Consider the following 24,537-nt stretch of genomic DNA (forward strand, 5'->3'; position numbering starts at 1 on the left):
CATAGTATCATTTTCGGTGTTAAAAAAATTCTTCTACTACCTCTATGGTAGACATTTCACGCTCTTTACTGAGCATTGCGACGTGGGAAACTAGTACATAAACGAGATCGTTTCAACATATTATATCAAACAGAATTTTCATTACTACAAAATTGTTTGTTTAGAGGACAAACCGATGTCATACCTAAAACGTTACGCGGAAAGGTCTTGGATGAACTGCATGCTATACATACAGGTATAATTAAAACCAAGCAAATCGCCAGAAGTTATTGTTGGTGGCCAGGAATTTCCGAAGATATTGAGCAGAAGGTTAAAAATTGTTTAGAATGTAATAAATTCAAAAATAACCCTCCCAAATATCCATTTCATCCTTGGGAACAGGCTAAAACTGTTTTTGAAAGAGTTCATATCGATTTCACTGGACCGTTTATGAAACACTATCTCTTCATTCTAGTGGATGCGTATAGTCGTTGGCCAGAAATACACTTAGTCAAAAATATGACAGTCCAGACTTTAATTCCTTTACTGAGAAAAATATTTGGTACCTTCGGTTTACCATCGGTCATAGTAAGTGATAATGCACCCACATTTACGTCTTTTCAATTCAAAAATTTCTTGAAGGAAAACAACATTTTCCATAAATTATCGCCACCATATCATCCTGCAACCAATGGACTTGCAGAAAGATATGTACAATCTTTCAAAAATGTGATAAAAACATTAGGACACACTGAAAATGACATTGAGAAAAACTTATCAAAATTTCTAATGAACAACAGAAAATTGCCTCATTCTATAACTGGCGTAAGTCCCTCCACCCTAATGTTCGGTAGAAATACAAGAACTAAACTGGATTTATTATTACCACCGGGAAATATTTCAAAATCAATTAACACAGACAATGGTTGTCAGAGAAAATTTAAGGAGGGGGAGAGAGTTATGACTAGAGAATATTTACACTCTCATAAATGGGAGTTCGGTGTCATTGAAAGAGTCCTAGGTAATTTAACTTATTTAGTTCGACTAGATGATTCACGAATTTGGAAACGGCATGTTGACCAGATACGTTCAATAGGTCAAGAAACACCATTAATGATTAGCCATACACCATCCAATCCTACTCTGGATCCTGTTTTGATTTCAACAGAATCAGCTCAAAATTCTGAGATAAATTTAGAAAATTCCTGTAGGGAAAATACTGAGGAGAATAAAGATTCTGAACAGACATTGAACATAACTAAAGCTCCTCAAACTGAAATACCAAAACAGTTGCCTGCTCCAGATGATCCTTGTACCCTAAGCAGGTCCACACGCATACGAAAAGCACCATCAAGGTTAGGTATGGAACCTTTGTAAACTTAGAGAGGGAGGAATTGTTATATTTTATATTTTCAAGACTATTTACGCATTTATGTGCGCAGCGCGTAGTAGGAGGGATACGAATCCGGCGCAAGCCGATATTATAAAATGTAATTAACCAGTTCGAGTATTGTAGCAAAGATAGAAAAACACCTGTACGAAGTTTTATTTTTATGAGGAATAAAGTTGTAAAACGAGTGGTTCTCATTTCTTCATTTGATTACATCAAAACACAACAACCATTGTTCCTGATTATTCGTTCAGCGTTTGTACAAGCAATTTACACATGGATCGAATAGTTTTTTAAAATGTTATACATAATATGATGTAATGTGGTTCTATTAAATAATCTCGAAAAGATGCACAGTTCTATACAAAAGGTGTATTTACTATACCTAAATATAAAACAGAAACAATATGAAAATATAATTGGTTCAAAAATAGGAACAGTATAAAATTATATCCAGTAGAAAAATATACAACACATACAGCATAAATATATTGAGTATAGAATATAACCCATATATTTGAATAGCTCTTTCAATAGCATCCAATAATTTTAGTCGTCTCTTGTCTCGAGTCATTTGAATAAAACTTCTTATCTTATACTGTATCTATTTCCTTGGCCTCCACATCCATATGCAAGAGGATGGCATCAGAGACAAACTGATGGCATAATTATTCATTTCCTCCCAAAATACTGCTCGACTTGCCCAAGTTATTGAATACTTTCATGGCCTCAGTACTAATGTAAAATTTACACAATTTTAGTTCGAACACCATGTTTACTTCGGACATTATGGTGTGAGCAACTCGAAAATTCATTTTTGAAAAGATATATGTAGGTAATATAAATTCAAAATAGAATAGACTTTTTCAATCGTATTTGACAATCAGCTGTTTATGACAGCGGAGAACACAACACGTCATGTGAGAATGTAGGAAGGAGTGGGGATTGTCGCTGGCGACACTACGAAGCTCTGAGAACTAGACTTATGTTGGACACACTTTTCGTCGTATTTCAGTACCTAAGAGGCCCTTCCAGTTCTTATAGAGTTCAATGGCTTACGCAGAGAGATTTTGGCTCTGACTTGAGTTTTAGTGGAATAGGTAGTTGTTATTAAGGTCATCAAAATCTTTACTAATATCTGAACTCATAAAGGTTTCTATTTCATTATCCTGTCTACTAAAGTAATAATCTCATTCCTTCTAAGCTTGAGGGTTGATTTCGAAAAAGATTTTGGCAAATTTAGAAGAATTTTTGGGAAAGCGTCTGGTTGTAGTTTTGGGTTTTTCAATAATAACATTTTAGTGGTTCCATCCGGAAGTAAATATTTCACATCCCTAATAATATCACTTTCCTCAAAATGTTTCTCGCAAACCGAGCTATAAGCGAGGCTCGAGCGACGCTATAAGTGCTTGGAGTGAAATTTTTTCGTGGGATAGCTTTTACCCATAAGCTTAAGGTTTTCATCTTTTGGAAACTTGAAACAACTTACATCATTTCTGTTTTAGGAAAATAATGATTGCTTCTGCAGGAGGGAAAACAACATTTTCACAACATTTTTCACACTAGTTGATCTCGATATCAAATTATCTCACCCAAATTTCGGAAGAAGATTCGCCCAGAACTAGACGAGATCCGCTTCACTTCAAACTATATCGCACTTATTTCTCGCCGGTTTTTCACGAAAATTCAACGATTTATCGAACATAAACAACACCACGTGTGAAACCTTTCGAACTAACTGCTGTACTGAATGATATCTCGACATTCTCGACGTTACGCTTACGCCATTGAACACTAAGAGAACTGGAAGGGCATGCAGGAAAACTGAGGAAGACTGAAAGGGAAGATGTAGAGAAATCTATCTCTCTCTGAGCTCTGTCAATTGGTTTATAACGATGTAAACAAAAACAACCCGGGGCGGGGCGTTCGAGTGAGACGACTGCTGCGTCTGACGTCTGATGCGGTTATTCGATTGGTTGCCGAACCATTAGAAAGAGATTGGGTTGCTCTACATCTTCCGTCTCAGTTGGACACACTTTTCGTCGTATTTCAGTACCTAAGAGGCCCTTCCAGTTCTTATAGACTTCAATGGCTTACGCAGAGAGATTTTGGCTCTGACTTACGCTTCGAATTTCTGTGCCTACAGGCGACGTTGCCGCTGTGGCGTTGTTCCGGGCTATTCCTTTAGAAGGCTCAAGGCTGTGAGTAGGCGCTGTTGCCAAATCAAAAACCAGAAACAAAACGTTTTGAATTTTAAAACCCCATATTTATAGAATGATTTTGAATAGTTTTCGCGGTGCATTTGGAAAAATCATGAATGAAACTCATAATTATTCAGTTTAAACTTGCATATGCATTGATAACCCAAATTGAGAAATCCCCCTCTTTTGATATGGCTCTTTTCCGCGAAACCCCAGGCAACTGATCCATAAGTCAGTTGAGGCCTAGCAACGGCTTCAATAATCTTCAATTTTGTCTACTTTTCAAAATAAATTATCTCTTGCTTTAGTAAGTTATAATAATTCCAATCATTCAAGTGTAGAAATTACTCCAATGCAAATAATCAAGGCAGATTTAAATTATTCATTATTGTAATATATTTGTTACAATTTCATATTTTATATTGTCATGTGTCAAACTCCCCACTAAGTCAAAATATGTTCTGATTGCGATCTGATGTAAAAATGAATCAGTGGTATTGTAGCAACAGGATATTGAAGTATACGTCATAAAAAAGTCGTTTTTTAATTGTTGCAAAGCGATAGATATCATTCAAATACATCACATAATTTGGCGACGAGAATAAAAGAGTTCATCAGACTAGTTGAAGTGTGTTTTGATAGTGGATATTTTGTTCATGCTGGTGTTTTTTTCAAACAACTAGAAGGTACTGCCATGGGATCACCCACTAGTCCTATTTTGGCCAACTTAGTCATGAATGAGGTGTTTGAGTTTGTGAAGAGTCGTTTAAACTTTGATGTACCACTTATGAAAATGTATGTAGATGATACCATCCTATTAGTACCATTTTTGGATCCTTTGTTGATGAGGGATGGGAACAATATCATTAAAAATTGGTCCACTAACAGTAACCGTTGCCTTAATTTTTCAAGTAACCACAGTATGCAACAAAAATTGAATGTAATGAATAACTTGATAAGTAGAGTTTTAAAATTGAGTAATGAAAAATATAAACGAGAAAACCTTTCGAAAATAAAGAGTATCTTAAAAAACAATAATTACCCATCTTATTTAATCAGCAGGTTGTTGGATAATCACTTGAGACCTAAGATTGACATGACATCTACAGTCCCGCAAGGGGATGTCAAATATTTTAGATTTCTTTACCTCCCTAAATTAAGTAATAAAATAAATCACATTTTCGAGAATTTTTGCTGCAGTTGTGCATTTTATATCGTAAAGACCACGAAAATATTCTTTACTCGTTTGAAGGATAGAGTACCAGACCAGTTTAGAACTGAATTAATATATAAAATTCCTTGTCATAATTGTGATAGTTGCTATATTGGCCAAACGAAGAAGTACTCGAAAGAAAGAATTAGACAACATGAATGTGACACTAACAATTTTGATAATAGGAATAAAACCGCTTAAGCTGATCATTCTTTTAAGACAGGTCATAAATTCAACTTTGAGCGAGTGTCAATTCTGTATAATGAATGTCGCCAATACAGCCGTAATATAAGTGAAATGATACATATAAAAACAAATAAAACAGTAAACCATAGGGAAGATGTGCAAGGTCTCAGCTCATTGTTCAACAGCTTATTGATTTGATGTTGTTGGTTGGAATAATATGTTTCTTTGTACTTGCTAATCGAGAGATTTCAATTGTTATAATATATTGTTTGTGTCGTTATCTGTAACTTTATAGTAATTTGGTTCTGTGACGTTTATTTATTGTAATTAGATTATGTTATATTTGATTCTATTGAACATTAGATTAGGGACAACACCAAATTTGTGGCTTCTATGTAACATAAAGCATAATATTCTTTGATTTCACCTGCAAATTTGAATTGATCGCCGTGCATGTTTGAGCAGATATGAATACATCGACTTATTGTAGTAATTTATATATGGATAGTTCCACCTAAATTGTTTTCAACTAGGTGAATGTGGAAACCATAGTATGATTAAAAATTATCACCTGTAAATTCATGTATATTTCAGCCTTGAGAAAGGAGAAACTCGAGCTCCGAAACGTCGGCGTTGTTAAAAGTCGTTTATTTATTAAAGTCCAATTACCTGATATATGACTTTGTTAAAGATTATGAGGCCAGAATTGATTTACAAATAGATAAATATTGTAACAAAAGACCGTATAGGTGTACTATGAAAGATAAAACAGAAATCGAATCACAAATTGCAGAACTCTTAAAAAAAGAAATTATTTAGGAATCCTATAGCCCGTTCGCAGCACCGGTCAAAATAAATTTTTATAATGAATATATACCAAAAAGTGCCATAATTCATGAGTTAAATGAGGCACAAAAAAGAAAGAAAGCTATATACCAAGAAACACTAGCAGTCCTAGAAGCAGTACTTCATTGGCAACACCTGTTGATGGGAAGAACATTCAACTAAGTGTTTATTGCCATTAACCACTTCAGGATCTGAATATAAAAACGAGACCAGATGAAGAATAAGGCCCTCACTCTCTTTCTGTCACAGTTTGATATGGAGATAAAATACAATTCTGGAAAGTACAATTTAAAAGCAGACTGTCTCAGTAGGAATGCAGTGTTAGAAGCAGAAAATAATAAAGAAGAAAAATTGAGAACAGTAAATTGGGTTAGTCTTCAAGATGGATAATGGATCAAAAAAACAATAAGAATATCAGGATAGAAGATAAAAGTTTAATACAAAGAAAAGATGGTTTTTTCAAGAAGAAAAACAAAAGAGAAAAAATTATTCTGACGGAAGAATGCAGTAGGGATCTAATAAAAAAAATTCACTATAAAATGGGTCATATTGGGATTAATCAGATGATATCCATACTTTCACCTTATTATACATCACTAATTTTCTTGAATAATATAAAAAACCTATGTTCAACCTGATGCGAGACCCGCATAAAGAATAAAACAAGAATTAAGAATAATTATGGCTCGCTTTCACAACTAGATCCATCAAAAGAGCCATTCGAAATAGTATCTATAGATACAATTGGTGGATTTGGCGACCTCACTCTCTTTCTGTCACAGTTTGATATGGAGATAAAATACAACCCTGAAAAGTACAATTTAGAAGCAAACTGTCTTAGTAGGAATGCAGTGTTGGAAGCAGAAAAAAATCAAGAAGAAATATTGAGAACAGTAAATTGTGTTTGTCTTCAAGATGTAATAATGGATCAAAAAAACAATAAGAGTATCACTCATGTGAAGTTGGCGCCGACTTTTTCGAAAAATACAATTTTTTTTGGAGTTCTGGGTAGATTTGGAAGAGTTCTGGAGTTCCTGATGAAAATTTTGAATAGTTCCGGCAAATCGTGGATTTTAATGAAAAAAACAATTTGGTGGCGCTAATTTCACGCGACGCCGTCTTTCTCGAAAAAATTAGTTCTGATGCTGTCTTCGTTGAAGAAGGAAGAGTTCTAGAGTTCTTGATAGATTTTAGAAAGAGTTCTGCGAAAATCAAAAAAAAAATTAGTACACAGGTTTTTGACTCTCGAAAAAAATCATTTTGAGAAAAAAAAATTGGAGATATTTCAGTTCTGATCAGAGTTCTGAATAGCGCTCAAAGAGTTCTACAAAATATTTCAAGTGACTTTTATCGAAAAAACAAAACTTTTCAATTTATCAGCAAAAATATGATCAGAAATTTGAAAACCAATATTTCCTATGTTGGCAATACTTGATCGCAGAAGAGTTCTGATAAGAGTTCTGAATAGCGCTCGAAGAGTTCTACAAAATATGTCAAGTGACTTTTATCAAAAAAACAAAACTTTTCAATTTATCAGCAAAAATAAGGTCAGGAATTTGAAAGTTTATATTTCCCATGTTGGCAAAACTTGATCGCAGAGAGTTCTGATGAGAGTTCTGAATAGCGCTCAAAGAGTTCTACAAAATATGTCAAGTGATTTCTATCGAAAAAACAAAACTTTTCAATTTATCAGCAAAAATAAGGTCAGGAATTTGGAAATTTATATTTTCTATGTTGGCAAAACTTGATCGCAGAAGAGTTCTGAATAGCTCTCGAAGAGTTCTAAATAATATGTAAAGTGACTTTTATCCAAAAAACAAAACATTTCAATTCATCAACAAAAATAAGTTCGGGAATTTTAAAATTTATATTTCCTAATTGAACTCGAAATTTTTTCAAATTTCGGAATTTATTGATTAGAAGGCTCACAAAAGGATTTAGTTTTTGAGATGCGTCCTATGCTATTTGATGTTAATTAGTCGATGACATACTCAAACGGGGAAATAAAAATAAATCGTGTCTTCCCGATAGGGCAAGTGGATAAGTAATGAAGGAAATTAATGCAGCAATTTAGATGAATATGCATGATGAAAAAATATACTTACTTTTGAGTCCGTTGAAAAGGCCTCGTAACAGAAAATATACACCAACAAAAAATTGAGACGGTTATTCCGTTATTTCACTGATATCCTCGAATCGAACTTTCGACATTTTCACAAGCTAGGTAGCTATATACCAAGTATTGAACCGAATATCAACTCAAGATAGATTTGAATTTGCTCGTCTTCTTCTACAATCTACAACTTCGAGGCAGAACAGATGTTCAGTCTCAGATGAAGCTTTTTAAGGAATATTTTGGTGCAAGAAAATCCGCAATATGGTGTTAAAACTTCATCATCTGTTTTGTATTCTCCCATTTTCGAAAGAAGCCATATGACAGTTCAGATATTATTGCTTCAAAGACACTTGCCGACAACAGAATGAAGTTTTATTGCATCCCATTTCTAATATTGGAATCCTAGGGTATCGATAGAAAAATACCTGAACTATGAAGAATACGGGTTATCCGAAGATTTAAGAATGTTATTTTAGCCTTGGGTTGAATAATCAAAAATTCTAGGATATTTTGAAATTAAATTTTTTGAATAGAACATACACGTAAATTTTGAATTATTAATTTCCATTAAGTTTTCACGGTGCATTGCTAAAATAGAAGGTGATTTTTCAAGCGTTGTTTTATTAAAAATCGAATAAAACACTCAATTTGCAACATATAGGTATTCAAAATTTTCATTGGAATTGATAACTTGGCCTTTACCATTTACATTTTAAAGATAACTTCATGTAAATATTGTCCGCTGCTCTGTTTCAAAAGGTTTATTCGGAAGGTCAAATTTTTCGAGCATTTCTGCCTGTATTCCGAGAATTACAGGTGTTATGTTATCCTGTAAGGCTTCAATCGTGTTCGGTTTGTCCACATACTACTAACGACATTACGAAATTAGTAGTACGAGAAAAATTTTCAAATTCCTGACCTTATTTTTGCTGATAAATTGAAAAGTTTTGTTTTTTCGATAAAAGCCACTCGACATATTTTGTAGAACTCTTCGAGCGCTATTCAGAACTCTCATCAGAACTCTCCTGCGATCAAGTATTGCCAACATAGGAAATATTGGTTTTCAAATTCCTGACCTTATTTTTGCTGATAAATTGAAAAGTTTTGTTTTTTCGATAAAAGTCACTTGACATATTTCGTAGAACTCTTCGAGCGCTATTCAGAACTCTTCTGCGATCAAGGATTGCCAACATAGGAAATATTCAAATTTCTGACCTTATTTTTGCTGAGGAATTGAGAAGTTTTGTTTTTTCGATAAAAGTCACTTGACATATTTTGTAGAACTCTTTGAGCGCTATTCAGAACTCTGATCAGAACTGAAATATCTCCAATTTTTTTCTCTCAAAATGATTTTTTTCTAGAGTCAAAAACCTGTGTTCTAATTTTTTTTTTTGATTTTCGCAGAACTCATCAAGAATTCTAAACTCTTCCTTCTTCAACGAAAAACAACATCAGAACTCATTTTTTCGAAAAAGACGGCGCCGCGTGAAGTTAGCGCCACCAATTTGTATTTTTCATTAGAATCCACGATTTGCCGGAACTATTCGAAAGTTTTTATCAGGGACTCCAGAACTCTTTCAAATCTACCCAAGACTCCAAAAAAAAAGTATTTTTCGAAAAAGTCGGCACCAACTTCACATGAGTGAATTTCAGGATAAAAGATAAAAGTTTAATAGAAAGAAAAGGTGTTTTTTTTTCAAGAAGAAAACCAAAACAGAAAAAAATAATTCTGACGGAAGAATTCAGTAGGGATCTAATAAAAAAAAATTCACTCCAACATGGGTCATATTGGGATTAATCAAATGATATCCATGCTTTCACCTTATTATACATAACTTAATTTCTTGAATAATATGAAAAACCTATGTTCAACCTGATGCGAGTCCCGCATAAAGAATAAAACAAGAATTAAAAATAATTATGGCTCGCTTTCACAACTAGTCTATCAAAAGAGCCATTCGAAATAGTATCTATAGATACAATTGGTGGATTTGGCGACCTCACTCTCTTTCTGTCACAGTTTGATACAACACAAGTAGATCAACCAAAAAATATCTGCATTTATTAGTGGATCACTTAGATATGCATTTATTCTGACTTCTAAAACACAAATGAGCTCAGATTTCATAAAATTTTATGAAATCTGAGCTGTTTGATAATTATCAAACAGTTTTGGAAGAGGGAAACATAAAAAAATTTCAACCGATCAATATCCAGGAATTGAAAGTAGGAGTAAAGTATAATTTGAAGGGAGATAGAAAGACTGCATTGGAAAATAGTATAAAATACCACCAATATAACAAAAAAGTATTTGACGCACGTAGAAAGGATTATAACTTCAAAGTTGACGGACATTTTGACGGATGTTTTCCAGTGACGGACTTCTTGAACGATTGACGGACTGTCGGTCACAATGACGGACGTCTGGTAACCTTACTATAAATCAAACAGTTTGGAAAAGCCAAAATTGTTGGATTTGGATTGGAATATTGACCTGGGGTGGTTCCCGGAGCATGTTTCCGGATAACATGCCAAAATTTAATTGCATTTCGATATTTATGAAGGTCATTTTGAAAATTTCAACTTATTCATAATTTCTGTAAGTTTAGTTATAAAGAAACTCAATATAAAAATAACAATTATCATGTGTGAAGAATCAAAGAAGCCCCAACAATATTCCAGATATTCGGCAGGAAGCGTCAAAGCAAAGATTAGCCTCTTTGAAAGAAGCCGCCCCATAAAAGGAACCGTAACTGTTATAGAGAATGCCGACATTGCCGACAAAGTTGTAGATTTTAGTTTTATGGCATCTGCGTCACAGAATGAATCATTTGTGAAATAGTTTGCCTAAAAGCACGAGGGTAATCATGTACAGGTCCAGTTTATATTAGGTACTGTTATTACCGAATGCGCAGAAAATCCTCTGCATTCTGCAGCAATCTGTTAATTGAATATCATTTGAAAACGGATTCATTAAAATTTTAGTATCTACAAACATTTTAGTTTAATTGTATCTTCAAATGATAGGTACTGAGTAAAAAAATATCGTACAAAACGATAATTTTCGTACAAATGGCAACGCTGCCAGTACCCCGTAATCCAAGTAGCCACAAAAAGCTGTAGCTGTGGAAGAAGACCTCAACAACACCGAGTCACGATACTAAAAAGAAAATTATTCCATCGTGACACCGAGTATTGTTGGTGTTATCGATTTATCGAATATGTCCGGACTAGAAACTGGACTGGAACTAATCTTTGGACTAGTAATTTCTCTGGACCGCATAAGGTCGGAACTGATCCATGAAATTGTTTGGATCAGCCTTCCCTAAACCAAGGTGCATCTATATTGCACATGGTAGCAGCTTGTTTTCAGTGGCCTGAATAGGGAATACTCCTTCTGACGAAAATGATGTTTTTTTTTATGAAATATCTTTTAAACGTCACATTTTGAAATAACTATTTCAACCTTTACCAAAAAAAATATTTTAAGAACTTAAAAATGAAAAATAAAAATAGGTATTTTAAATTTAAAGAGTTTGGATTCAATTGCACAAGTTGGCAACATCGACTGAAATGTGCGTTGATAATAAAGGACAACAAATACATTATCTCGATGAGATAGAAAAAGATGGATGTCTATGCAGTCTGCGACGAACGAGGAAGGTCGTAAAATTTTATGGGATTTTTATTAATATACTGTATTATTTCGAATTTTAAACGATAGCGAAGTAATTGAGTTGATGATTTGTTGAAAGAATTAACATTAATAAAAAACATCAGACCCTAGTTGGTCAATAAATCGAATATCTGAGTTACTTCGGCACTTGAATCTCATAATAAAGTTGAAATTGAAAGATATTTCTCAAATACATTATTCAATTTATTGTTCAGCAAGAACCAAGAGAAGGTGCAGGGTCATCTCTTGCCATACAAAATATAATTTCTTGAGCACAACAAATATACAATTAGATAAATCAATGAAATTTTTGACTTATAGTACCTAGTGTTGATTATTTTCAACTAAAAGACCGACGACACGATCTAATAATGGCAAATTACAGGATACATTCGAGAGGTAGTTTTTATTACCACTGTGAGAATTAGCGAAGAAGTTGAAATTAATCTCAAATACCTCTTAGTAGGAAAAATCAAAAATTTTCTCATTGATTCGAAACAAGATGCTGACTGAGAATATAACATAAATGACATTATTATTGTACTTGATGAGTACTTAATTTTATTCCTAATGATTTGTCTCAATTGATCTGTAATGATTTCTACTTGTCTGAGTTTATTAAAATTATAATTAAAACTATCCACTGAAAATGCCTCTGAAGAAAATAAAGAATTTTTCAATAAATCTTGATGTTACAGTTGCTAAAATCTCATAGTTAGATTTTTATATCTAGCAAGTAAATTTGTAAGTTGAGACCACCTACTGAGGATATGATATGATATGATGAAAAGAAAGAATCCATTTTAAATCATGACATGAAAATTTTTTATGAACAATTTTAAAATTTCAAACGGTTCAAAAGGCTCCTATCGATTTGAACTGAAGCATCTACAGATAATGCTTTCTCAAAATTAAGTAAATAAAAATATAGGTACTCTAATTTCTTAACCTACAATCCAGATACTTGAGTTTTAGTGGAATAGGTAGTTGTTATTAAGGTCATCAAAATCTTTACTAATATCTGAACTCATAAAGGTTTCTATTTCATTATCCTGTCTACTAAACTAATAATCTCATTCCTTCTTAGCTTGAGGGTTGATTTCGAAAGAGATTTTGGCAAATTTAGAAGAATTTTTGGGAAAGCGTCTGGTTGTAGTTTTGGATTTTTCAATAATAACATTTTAGTGGTTCCATCCGGAAGTAAATATTTCACATCCCTAATAATATCACTTTCCTCAAAATGTTTCTCGCAAACCGAGCTATAAGCGAGGCTCGAGCGACGCTATAAGTGCTTGGAGTGAAATTTTTTCGTGGGATAGCTTTTACCCATAAGCTTAAGGTTTCATCTTTTGGAAACTTGAAACAACTTACATCATTTCTGTTTTAGGAAAATAATGATTGCTTCTGCAGGAGGGAAAACAACATTTTCACAACATTTTTCACACTAGTTGATCTCGATATCAAATTATCTCACCCAAATTTCGGAAGAAGATTCGCCCAGAACTAGACGAGATCCGCTTCACTTCAAACTATATCGCACTTATTTCTCGCCGGTTTTTCACGAAAATTCAACGATTTATCGAACATAAACAACACCACGTGTGAAACCTTTCGAACTAACTGCTGTACTGAATGATATCTCGACATTCTCGACGTTACGCTTACGCCATTGAACACTAAGAGAACTGGAAGGGCATGCAGGAAAACTGAGGAAGACTGAAAGGGAAGATGTAGAGAAATCTATCTCTCTCTGAGCTCTGTCAATTGGTTTATAACGATGTAAACAAAAACAACCCGGGGCGGGGCGTTCGAGTGAGACGACTGCTGCGTCTGACGTCTGATGCGGTTATTCGATTGGTTGCCGAACCATTAGAAAGAGATTGGGTTGCTCTACATCTTCCGTCTCAGTTGGACACACTTTTCGTCGTATTTCAGTACCTAAGAGGCCCTTCCAGTTCTTATAGACTTCAATGGCTTACGCAGAGAGATTTTGGCTCTGACTTACGCTTCGAATTTCTGTGCCTACAGGCGACGTTGCCGCTGTGGCGTTGTTCCGGGCTATTCCTTTAGAAGGCTCAAGGCTGTGAGTAGGCGCTGTTGCCAAATCAAAAACCAGAAACAAAACGTTTTGAATTTTAAAACCCCATATTTGAAGAATGATTTTGAATAGTTTTCGCGGTGCATTTGGAAAAATCATGAATGAAACTCATAATTATTCAGTTTAAACTTGCATATGCATTGATAACCCAAATTGAGAAATCCCCCTCTTTTGATATGGCTCTTTTCCGCGAAACCCCAGGCAACTGATCCATAAGTCAGTTGAGGCCTAGCAACGGCTTCAATAATCTTCAATTTTGTCTACTTTTCAAAATAAATTATCTCTTGCTTTAGTAAGTTATAATAATTCCAATCATTCAAGTGTAGAAATTACTCCAATGCAAATAATCAAGGCAGATTTAAATTATTCATTATTGTAATATATTTGTTACAATTTCATATTTTATATTGTCATGTGTCAAACTCCCCACTAAGTCAAAATATGTTCTGATTGCGATCTGATGTAAAAATGAATCAGTGGTATTGTAGCAACAGGATATTGAAGTATACGTCATAAAAAAGTCGTTTTTTAATTGTTGCAAAGCGATAGATATCATTCAAATACATCACATAATTTGGCGACGAGAATAAAAGAGTTCATCAGACTAGTTGAAGTGTGTTTTGATAGTGGATATTTTGTTCATGCTGGTGTTTTTTTCAAACAACTAGAAGGTACTGCCATGGGATCACCCACTAGTCCTATTTTGGCCAACTTAGTCATGAATGAGGTGTTTGAGTTTGTGAAGAGTCGTTTAAACTTTGATGTACCACTTATGAAAATGTATGTAGATGATACCATCCTATTAGTACCATTTTTGGATCCTTTGTTGATGAGGGATGGGAACAATATCATTAAAAATTGGTCCACTAACAGTAACCGTTGCCTTAATTTTTCAAGTAACCACAGTATGCAACAAAAATTGAATGTAATGAATAACTTGATAAGTAGAGTTTTAAAATTGAGTAATGAAAAATATAAACGAGAAAACCTTTCGAAAATAAAGAGTATCTTAAAAAACAATAATTACCCATCTTATTTAATCAGCAGGTTGTTGGATAATCACTTGAGACCTAAGATTGACATGACATCTACAGTCCCGCAAGGGGATGTCAAATATTTTAGATTTCTTTACCTCCCTAAATTAAGTAATAAAATAAATCACATTTTCGAGAATTTTTGCTGCAGTTGTGCATTTTATATCGTAAAGACCACGAAAATATTCTTTACTCGTTTGAAGGATAGAGTACCAGACCAGTTTAGAACTGAATTAATATATAAAATTCCTTGTCATAATTGTGATAGTTGCTATATTGGCCAAACGAAGAAGTACTCGAAAGAAAGAATTAGACAACATGAATGTGACACTAACAATTTTGATAATAGGAATAAAACCGCTTTAGCTGATCATTCTTTTAAGACAGGTCATAAATTCAACTTTGAGCGAGTGTCAATTCTGTATAATGAATGTCGCCAATACAGCCGTAATATAAGTGAAATGATACATATAAAAACAAATAAAACAGTAAACCATAGGGAAGATGTGCAAGGTCTCAGCTCATTGTTCAACAGCTTATTGATTTGATGTTGTTGGTTGGAATAATATGTTTCTTTGTACTTGCTAATCGAGAGATTTCAATTGTTATAATATATTGTTTGTGTCGTTATCTGTAACTTTATAGTAATTTGGTTCTGTGACGTTTATTTATTGTAATTAGATTATATTATATTTGATTCTATTGAACATTAGATTAGGGACAACACCAAATTTGTGGCTTCTATGTAACATAAAGCATAATATTCTTTGATTTCACCTGCAAATTTGAATTGATCGCCGTGCATGTTTGAGCAGATATGAATACATCGACTTATTGTAGTAATTTATATATGGATAGTTCCACCTAAATTGTTTTCAACTAGGTGAATGTGGAAACCATAGTATGATTAAAAATTATCACCTGTAAATTCATGTATATTTCAGCCTTGAGAAAGGAGAAACTCGAGCTCCGAAACGGCGGCGTTGTTAAAAGTCGTTTATTTATTAAAGTCCAATTACCTGATATATGACTTTGTTAAAGATTATGAGGTCAGAATTGATTTACAAATAGATAAATATTGTAACAAAAGACCGTATAGGTGTACTATGAAAGATAAAACAGAAATCGAATCACAAATTGCAGAACTCTTAAAAAAAGAAATTATTTAGGAATCCTATAGCCCGTTCGCAGCACCGGTCAAAATAAATTTTTATAATGAATATATACCAAAAAGTGCCATAATTCATGAGTTAAATGAGGCACAAAAAAGAAAGAAAGCTATATACCAAGAAACACTAGCAGTCCTAGAAGCAGTACTTCATTGGCAACACCTGTTGATGGGAAGAACATTCAACTAAGTGTTTATTGCCATTAACTACTTCAGGATCTGAATATAAAAACGAGACCGGATCATCATCATCATCATCATTTATTTTGCCTATTAGAAATTACAATTCTAGGACACGTCAATTCATCATATATCAAGTACATATACATTCAAAGACATAGTTTAAAAAAAATATATATATCGAGGACAAAAAAAAAACAGCTGAAGGCAACATGCTCTTATCCTAGGTCGCCACCCACAATAAGTTCCCGGAACTCAGTAATATCATACACAGCCTTACCTCCTAAATAGTTTTTGAGAGTTCTCTTGAATTTTTTCATGGGTAAGGTGGTGAGCGAAAGAGGCAGGATGTTATATATTGCGATCCCGGCACACATCGGAGACCTCTTCATGTACTCATGTGACGCAGTTAAAATTCTAACCTTGTGTCTATTTCTCGTGGGGTAGTCATGGATATCGGACTGTCGAACATGAGAGCCACGGGTAGAGTGGATATGACACAAGAGTTTGAGTATAAACATGGCTGGAACTGTCAAAATACCAGAAGATCTAAATATCAGCCTACAGGTCTCTCTGAATGGAACATCATAAATGAGCCTCACTATTCTTTTCTGCTGAACGAAGATCCGATGGGCCCCTGGCATCATTCCCCATACACAGATCCCATAATCGAGCAGGGGCTGGACGTGAGCATAATATGCTGTCAACAGGCATTCACGTGGAAGGGAAGACTTGAGAGAGGAAATTATATAGAACGCCTTGTTCAGGTTCTTCTTCAATTTTTCAAAGTGTGGCCCAAAGTTCAACAATGGGTCTATTGTTATTCCAAGGAAACGGGTTTCATCTTGGAAATTAAGTGGCGTTTCACCGAAATATATTTCACGACTGGAGACACTCTGCCTCTTCCTACCGAACTCCATGATGACGGTTTTATCGATGTTAATAATAAGCCGATTTTGTGAGCACCATGATTTAAATCTCTCGATGACCTCCAGTATTCTCGAATAAAGGCTTTCAACATCCCGCTCCGATACAACGAAGCACGTGTCATCAGCGTACAGGTATACCGCCAACAGGTACTCAGCTACATATTGGGGAAGGTCATTAATGAACATAAAGAACAGCACTGCCCCCAGGTTGCCACCCTGCGGCGTCCCCAACACCGTTTCATAAGCCTCCGAAAGATGATCATTGAGCCTAACCCTTATCTTCCGTTGGGAGAGATAGGACATTACCCAATCATGAACAGTGCCACGGATACCCATACTGTACATCTTCTCAGACAATATCGCAGGGTCAACCGAATCAAAGGCTTTCGCGATATCGAAAAATATCACCACCACAAACTTTTCCGAATCAACCTCACTCAAGATATCCTGAACAAAGTCGACAACAGCTAATTCCGCTGATCTGCCTGGTCTGAATCCATATTGAGATGATGTTAGGATATTGTTTTTCTCGAGATAGTCAACAAGCCTGTTGACCATAATTTTCTCAAATATTTTCGAGAATATACTGAGATTCGATATCAGTCTATAGTTAGCTACTTCATTGGTAGCCCCCTTTTTGAATATAGGAAAGGCAATGGCACTCTTGAGAGAGTTCGGAAACTTGCCCTGAGTGACAGAGGCGTTCATCAACTCAGATAAAATGGAGGAAAGTAGATGTTCACTTTTTAAAATGATTATAGGTATTTCATCCGGGCCTGTACATTTTTTATTTGGCATACTGTTTATAACGTCATGAACCTCGAAAGGAGTACAAGGGTAGAAAAACATGCAGCAGCTCTGAAGAGTTCCAGCTGTGCCGCCTGCACCATAAGGAAACTTTTGTCTGATGATTTCTGGTATACTGGTCGTAAAATATTCGCCAAAAGCATTAACCACTTCGCTGTCTACCGACAGGAGCTCACCCTTGTATAACAGGTCGATGCTCCTGCTGACGCTGTTGACCTCCCCACATCGCAAGTCCCTAACGACCCGCCACAGAGTTTTTGACTTGTTAGAAGATTCATTGATGATATTTGAGAAATGTAGAATCCTCTCTCTGTGCATGTTACACCTGATTGTCTTGCGATAATCGGCAATATTCTCTGCCAATCTACATGATGGAGCAACATTATAAAGCCATCTCATATCCCCCAGTTCCTGTATCCCGCGAAGGAGTTCATCAGAGTACCTGAAACTACTGAAGTGACAACATACACGTGCTCTCACCTTTCTCTTATGGAAAACCATGTTGAAAATGTATAGAAAATCATCAAAAAACAAATCGAACATCCGGTCAATATCCTCGCTCAACCTGAGTCCATGAAAAGCGTTCGAAAATCTGTAGTGAAACTCAGAAATTAAGTCGGGAGAAAAGTAACGTTTTTCTAAGGTTTTATAAACATGTTTATGAGCTGGACGCCGCTGTGTGACAGGAAAGCTCAACGTCTGAGCATGATGATCAGACACCGCAAGAAGAAAGTTATCAGACGAGCACAGTGTAACATCAACATTTGTTATGACGTAATCAACCTGGGAGGAACTCGTGGGAGTTATGCGAGTGGGTTCATTGATCAAACTATTGAAACCAAAATTATTTATCATGTGAAACAGAATATCAACATGATCTCCGTCTCGGCACTCGGGCTCAACATTGAAATCGCCACATATTATAATTCGTTCAAAAAATCTTTTTGTGTATGAAAATATCGTAAATAATTGATCATTAAAGAGTTCAAGATCGCCACTGGGTGGGCGATAAATTGTAACAATACACAAAGAATTCTCGACCGAGACTGCCGTACATTCAAAAGACTTCTCAATGCTCAGTTTATTTATAAAATCAACCGGCTTACAAATTTCTGTTAGAGCTAGTTGTGAAAAAATTGCACAGCCCCCACCTTTATATTTAGATCTACTGAAATGGGTTATTCTGCTATACCCTGAAAAGTTAAAAATGGGTAGTTTTGCCTCATCATCAGCCCAATGCTCCGTGACGCAAAAAAATGATGGCCTACACACCTCGGAAAGAACATGCTGTACATAATGAAATTTATTAAAAACAGATTGAACATTCCAGTGAAGCAACGTCCACCTTTCGTCTGCCACCCCCTTCTCTAAGGTCGCTCCAGATTGATTCGTCTGTTGTGAAAATTTTCGGATTTTTTCCTCAAGAAAAATCTTCGAACTCCAGCTCCAGCAGGCCATATATTCGGGTTGAAAATCTCATCGAGGTGGGACAAGTCGAAACTGAGGTGGAAAGAGGATGTTACGTCTCCCTGTCGTATTTTCTCACATTTGAATTGTATATGTGGAACAGTCTGCTTTAGGTAGTCCAGAATATCGCTTTCCTCAGTAGTTGGATCAAGGCGGAACACCTGTATATGCCCTCTTCTTACAACAGTTTTCAATTTTGCAGAAGAATCGTTCGTTCCAAAAATGGAATTTTCTTTATGTTTAATATTTACAGGCGGGTTCGTTGTCCTTGCCTTTCTCAAAGGATTGACAACATCGTTGTTTTGACCATCTGACTTTTGTTTGATAACGGGGGAGGCGTGGTCAGATATCACTATCGAGGAAGAATTCTTTTGTTTATTTCGGACATTTAGAGAGACCGATGGAAGGGATTCATTGCTTTGTGTGTACTTCTCAGACGTATCGTTAGATGGCGTATTATTTTGTTGTTTGCTTTTGTTTTTATAATTATCTTTCAATTGAATTATATTTTCCAAATCATTAATACGTTTATTTAGTATGTTGATTATGTTAGCCTGGTATTTCAATTCCTTCGTTTGGTACTCACTATGTAATTTTACGCGAGCACAATCAAAACGGAAACACTCCGGTGATTTGTTATCATTCATATCAGGATCTATTTCAGGAGGATCAGCAGCACTGAAACTTGAGAGGTTTGCTATAGATGCCTGCTGCTCGTTGATAGTTTTTTCGAAGCACAATTCATTTAAATCGGTTAGTCGAGCCCTCAAATTTTGAATTTCCAGTTCTTTCTCTTTGCATTTGCATGTTTTTGAGGTTATGGAATCACAACAAAGTATTTCACCCTTGTCGGACACAAACATTCCACAAACTTTCAACACACAACTCGGATGATAAGTCTTCTTGCATTTAGAACAAGACACAAAATTTTTAACGTCTTTTGAACATTTAGTACATACATTCTCCAAAACAGTGACCACACGCGGCGCCATCTTCTACACCGAATTGGGATTTCCGGTTATATGAAGAATAAGGCCCTCACTCTCTTTCTGTCACAGTTTGATATGGAAATAAAATACAATTCTGGAAAGTACAATTTAAAAGCAGACTGTCTCAGTAGGAATGCAGTGTTAGAAGCAGAAAATAATAAAGAAGAAAAATTGAGAACAGTAAATTGGGTTAGTCTTCAAGATGGATAATGGATCAAAAAAACAATAAGAATATCAGGATAGAAGATAAAAGTTTAATACAAAGAAAAGATGGTTTTTTCAAGAAGAAAAACAAAAGAGAAAAAATTATTCTGACGGAAGAATGCAGTAGGGATCTAATAAAAAAAATTCACTATAAAATGGGTCATATTGGGATTAATCAGATGGTTTCCATACTTTCACCTTATTATACATCACTAATTTTCTTGAATAATATAAAAAACCTATGTTCAACCTGATGCGAGACCCGCATAAAGAATAAAACAAGAATTAAGAATAATTATGGCTCGCTTTCACAACTAGGTCCATCAAAAGAGCCATTCGAAATAGTATCTATAGATACAATTGGTGGATTTGGCGACCTCACTCTCTTTCTGTCACAGTTTGATATGGAGATAAAATACAACCCTGAAAAGTACAATTTAGAAGCAAACTGTCTTAGTAGGAATGCAGTGTTGGAAGCAGAAAAAAATCAAGAAGAAATATTGAGAACAGTAAATTGTGTTTGTCTTCAAGATGTAATAATGGATCAAAAAAACAATAAGAGTATCACTCATGTGAAGTTGGCGCCGACTTTTTCGAAAAATACAATTTTTTTTGGAGTTCTGGGTAGATTTGGAAGAGTTCTGGAGTTCCTGATGAAAATTTTGAATAGTTCCGGCAAATCGTGGATTTTAATGAAAAAAACAATTTGGTGGCGCTAATTTCACGCGACGCCGTCTTTCTCGAAAAAATTAGTTCTGATGCTGTCTTCGTTGAAGAAGGAAGAGTTCTAGAGTTCTTGATAGATTTTAGAAAGAGTTCTGCGAAAATCAAAAAAAAAATTAGTACACAGGTTTTTGACTCTCGAAAAAAATCATTTTGAGAGAAAAAAATTGGAGATATTTCAGTTCTGATCAGAGTTCTGAATAGCGCTCAAAGAGTTCTACAAAATATTTCAAGTGACTTTTATCGAAAAAACAAAACTTTTCAATTTATCAGCAAAAATATGATCAGAAATTTGAAAACCAATATTTCCTATGTTGGCAATACTTGATCGCAGAAGAGTTCTGATAAGAGTTCTGAATAGCGCTCGAAGAGTTCTACAAAATATGTCAAGTGACTTTTATCAAAAAAACAAAACTTTTCAATTTATCAGCAAAAATAAGGTCAGGAATTTGAAAGTTTATATTTCCCATGTTGGCAAAACTTGATCGCAGAGAGTTCTGATGAGAGTTCTGAATAGCGCTCAAAGAGTTCTACAAAATATGTCAAGTGATTTCTATCGAAAAAACAAAACTTTTCAATTTATCAGCAAAAATAAGGTCAGGAATTTGGAAATTTATATTTTCTATGTTGGCAAAACTTGATCGCAGAAGAGTTCTGAATAGCTCTCGAAGAGTTCTAAATAATATGTAAAGTGACTTTTATCCAAAAAACAAAACATTTCAATTCATCAACAAAAATAAGTTCGGGAATTTTAAAATTTATATTTCCTAATTGAACTCGAAATTTTTTCAAATTTCGGAATTTATTGATTAGAAGGCTCACAAAAGGATTTAGTTTTTGAGATGCGTCCTATGATATTTGATGTTAATTAGTCGATGACATACTCAAACGGGGAAATAAAAATAAATCGTGTCTTCCCGATAGGGCAAGTGGATAAGTAATGAAGGAAATTAATGCAGCAATTTAGATGAATATGCATGATGAAAAAATATACTTACTTTTGAGTCCGTTGAAAAGGCCTCGTAACAGAAAATATACACCAACAAAAAATTGAGACGGTTATTCCGTTATTTCACTGATATCCTCGAATCGAACTTTCGAAATTTTCACAAGCTAGGTAGCTATATACCAAGTATTGAACCGAATATCAACTCAAGATAGATTTGAATTTGCTCGTCTTCTTCTACAATCTACAACTTCGAGGCAGAACAGATGTTCAGTCTCAGATGAAGCTTTTTAAGGAATATTTTGGTGCAAGAAAATCCGCAATATGGTGTTAAAACTTCATCATCTGTTTTGTATTCTCCCATTTTCGAAAGAAGCCATATGACAGTTCAGATATTATTGCTTCAAAGACACTTGCCGACAACAGAATGAAGTTTTATTGCATCCCATTTCTAATATTGGAATCCTAGGGTATCGATAGAAAAATACCTGAACTATGAAGAATACGGGTTATCCGAAGATTTAAGAATGTTATTTTAGCCTTGGGTTGAATAATCAAAAATTCTAGGATATTTTGAAATTAAATTTTTTGAATAGAACATACACGTAAATTTTGAATTATTAATTTCCATTAAGTTTTTACGGTGCATTGCTAAAATAGAAGGTGATTTTTCAAGCGTTGTTTTATTAAAAATCGAATAAAACACTCAATTTGCAACATATAGGTATTCAAAATTTTCATTGGAATTGATAACTTGGCCTTTACCATTTACATTTTAAAGATAACTTCATGTAAATATTGTCCGCTGCTCTGTTTCAAAAGGTTTATTCGGAAGGTCAAATTTTTCGAGCATTTCTGCCTGTATTCCGAGAATTACAGGTGTTATGTTATCCTGTAAGGCTTCAATCGTGTTCGGTTTGTCCACATACTACTAACGACATTACATAACCCCTCAAGAAATAATCCAGAGGCATCAAATCGCATGATCTTGGCGGCAAATTCACAGGGCCATTTCGAGAGATAAGCTGCTCACCAAATTCATCCTTCAATTGTTGTTCATTGTTTCACGAGCTGTGTGGCATGTGGCACCGTCTTGATGAAACCACATGTCAACTTAAATCGATTTCAAGCAAATAACCTGGTCATCATTGGTAACTACTAACAATAACCAACAATGATCAATTGCATTCAAGGGCTTTTGGTCATTATTGGTTATAACATCGTGACGTCATAAACTAGCCCTTCAACGTCATCATTTTGGACGGCAGATAACCGGAGATAACCATACTCGAGAGCTGGGTTAAACTTCTGGTTATTGAAGTGAGGTTAGAAGTCGTGAAGGGACATAACCAAGGGCAAAACCAGCAATAACCGCGGTTATTACGGGTTATTCGCTTGAAATCGATTCAAGTTCAACTCGGCCAGTTGGGGCGAAAAACAGATCGAAATGGCCATGTGAATAGGCCCAAAGATCATGCGATTTGACGCCTCTGGATCATTTCTTGTGGGGTTATGTAAAGTCTCTAGTGTATGTGGATAAACCGAACACGATTGAAGCCAACAATTAAAATGAACCAACACTTTGCTGTAGACGATGGAGAATATCTTCCCCATATTTTTTCGAATGTGTAAAACTGCTGGAAAATAAAATTGATGAGAAATGTATCAGAATTTATATTTCTTTCTGACATTCTAAGATCGAGAGTATGTTCCTCTTTGTTGTTTTGAAAATTTGAAATGGCTAAGAAAATTTATTTCCCCATGCACCCATTCCATCAATTTTCTTGCGCTCCATCGTAAAGAATATATCGGTTCATTTTCATCGTTGGAGGTGGCGTTCTAGGGCTGTCAGAATGAAACAAAATTTTTTTCTGAGTACATTCTGATACACTCCTCTATCCACCAATTTTCTTGGCCTGATATTCTGAACCTGAAAAATGAGGAATAGGCGCTAAATTGTAGACTGAATATTTCATTTTGATCCTCGGAGCTGTAGTATGAACATAAAATTATCCCTCTATGTACTTAAGCGATCAATTTCCTAGTCCGGATGTTTTGGACTTATTTATCTTCTGGAGAAGGAATCCTTAAATAATTCTGAATAGAAAAAGAGCGGCTGTCAGAATGAAAGAAAATTTTTTTCTGAGTACATTCTGATATATTCCTTTATCCACCAATTTTCTTGGCCGGCCATTCTGAACTTGAAAAACAGGAGGAATGTGAGCGTCATAGTAATATGAAAATCAATAATGAAATCAGGGATTATACAAACTTGATCTATAATCCTTGGTATGAAATGAGTCTTTTCCTTCCTTGAACATAGGTAATTATTCGGTTCGCCATACTATAATGAATGAGGGAAAATAAGTTAAACGACTGCAGCAT

Source organism: Coccinella septempunctata, chromosome 3 (assembly GCF_907165205.1).
Source record: "Coccinella septempunctata chromosome 3, icCocSept1.1, whole genome shotgun sequence".
NCBI classification, from domain to species: Eukaryota; Metazoa; Arthropoda; class Insecta; order Coleoptera; family Coccinellidae; genus Coccinella; species Coccinella septempunctata.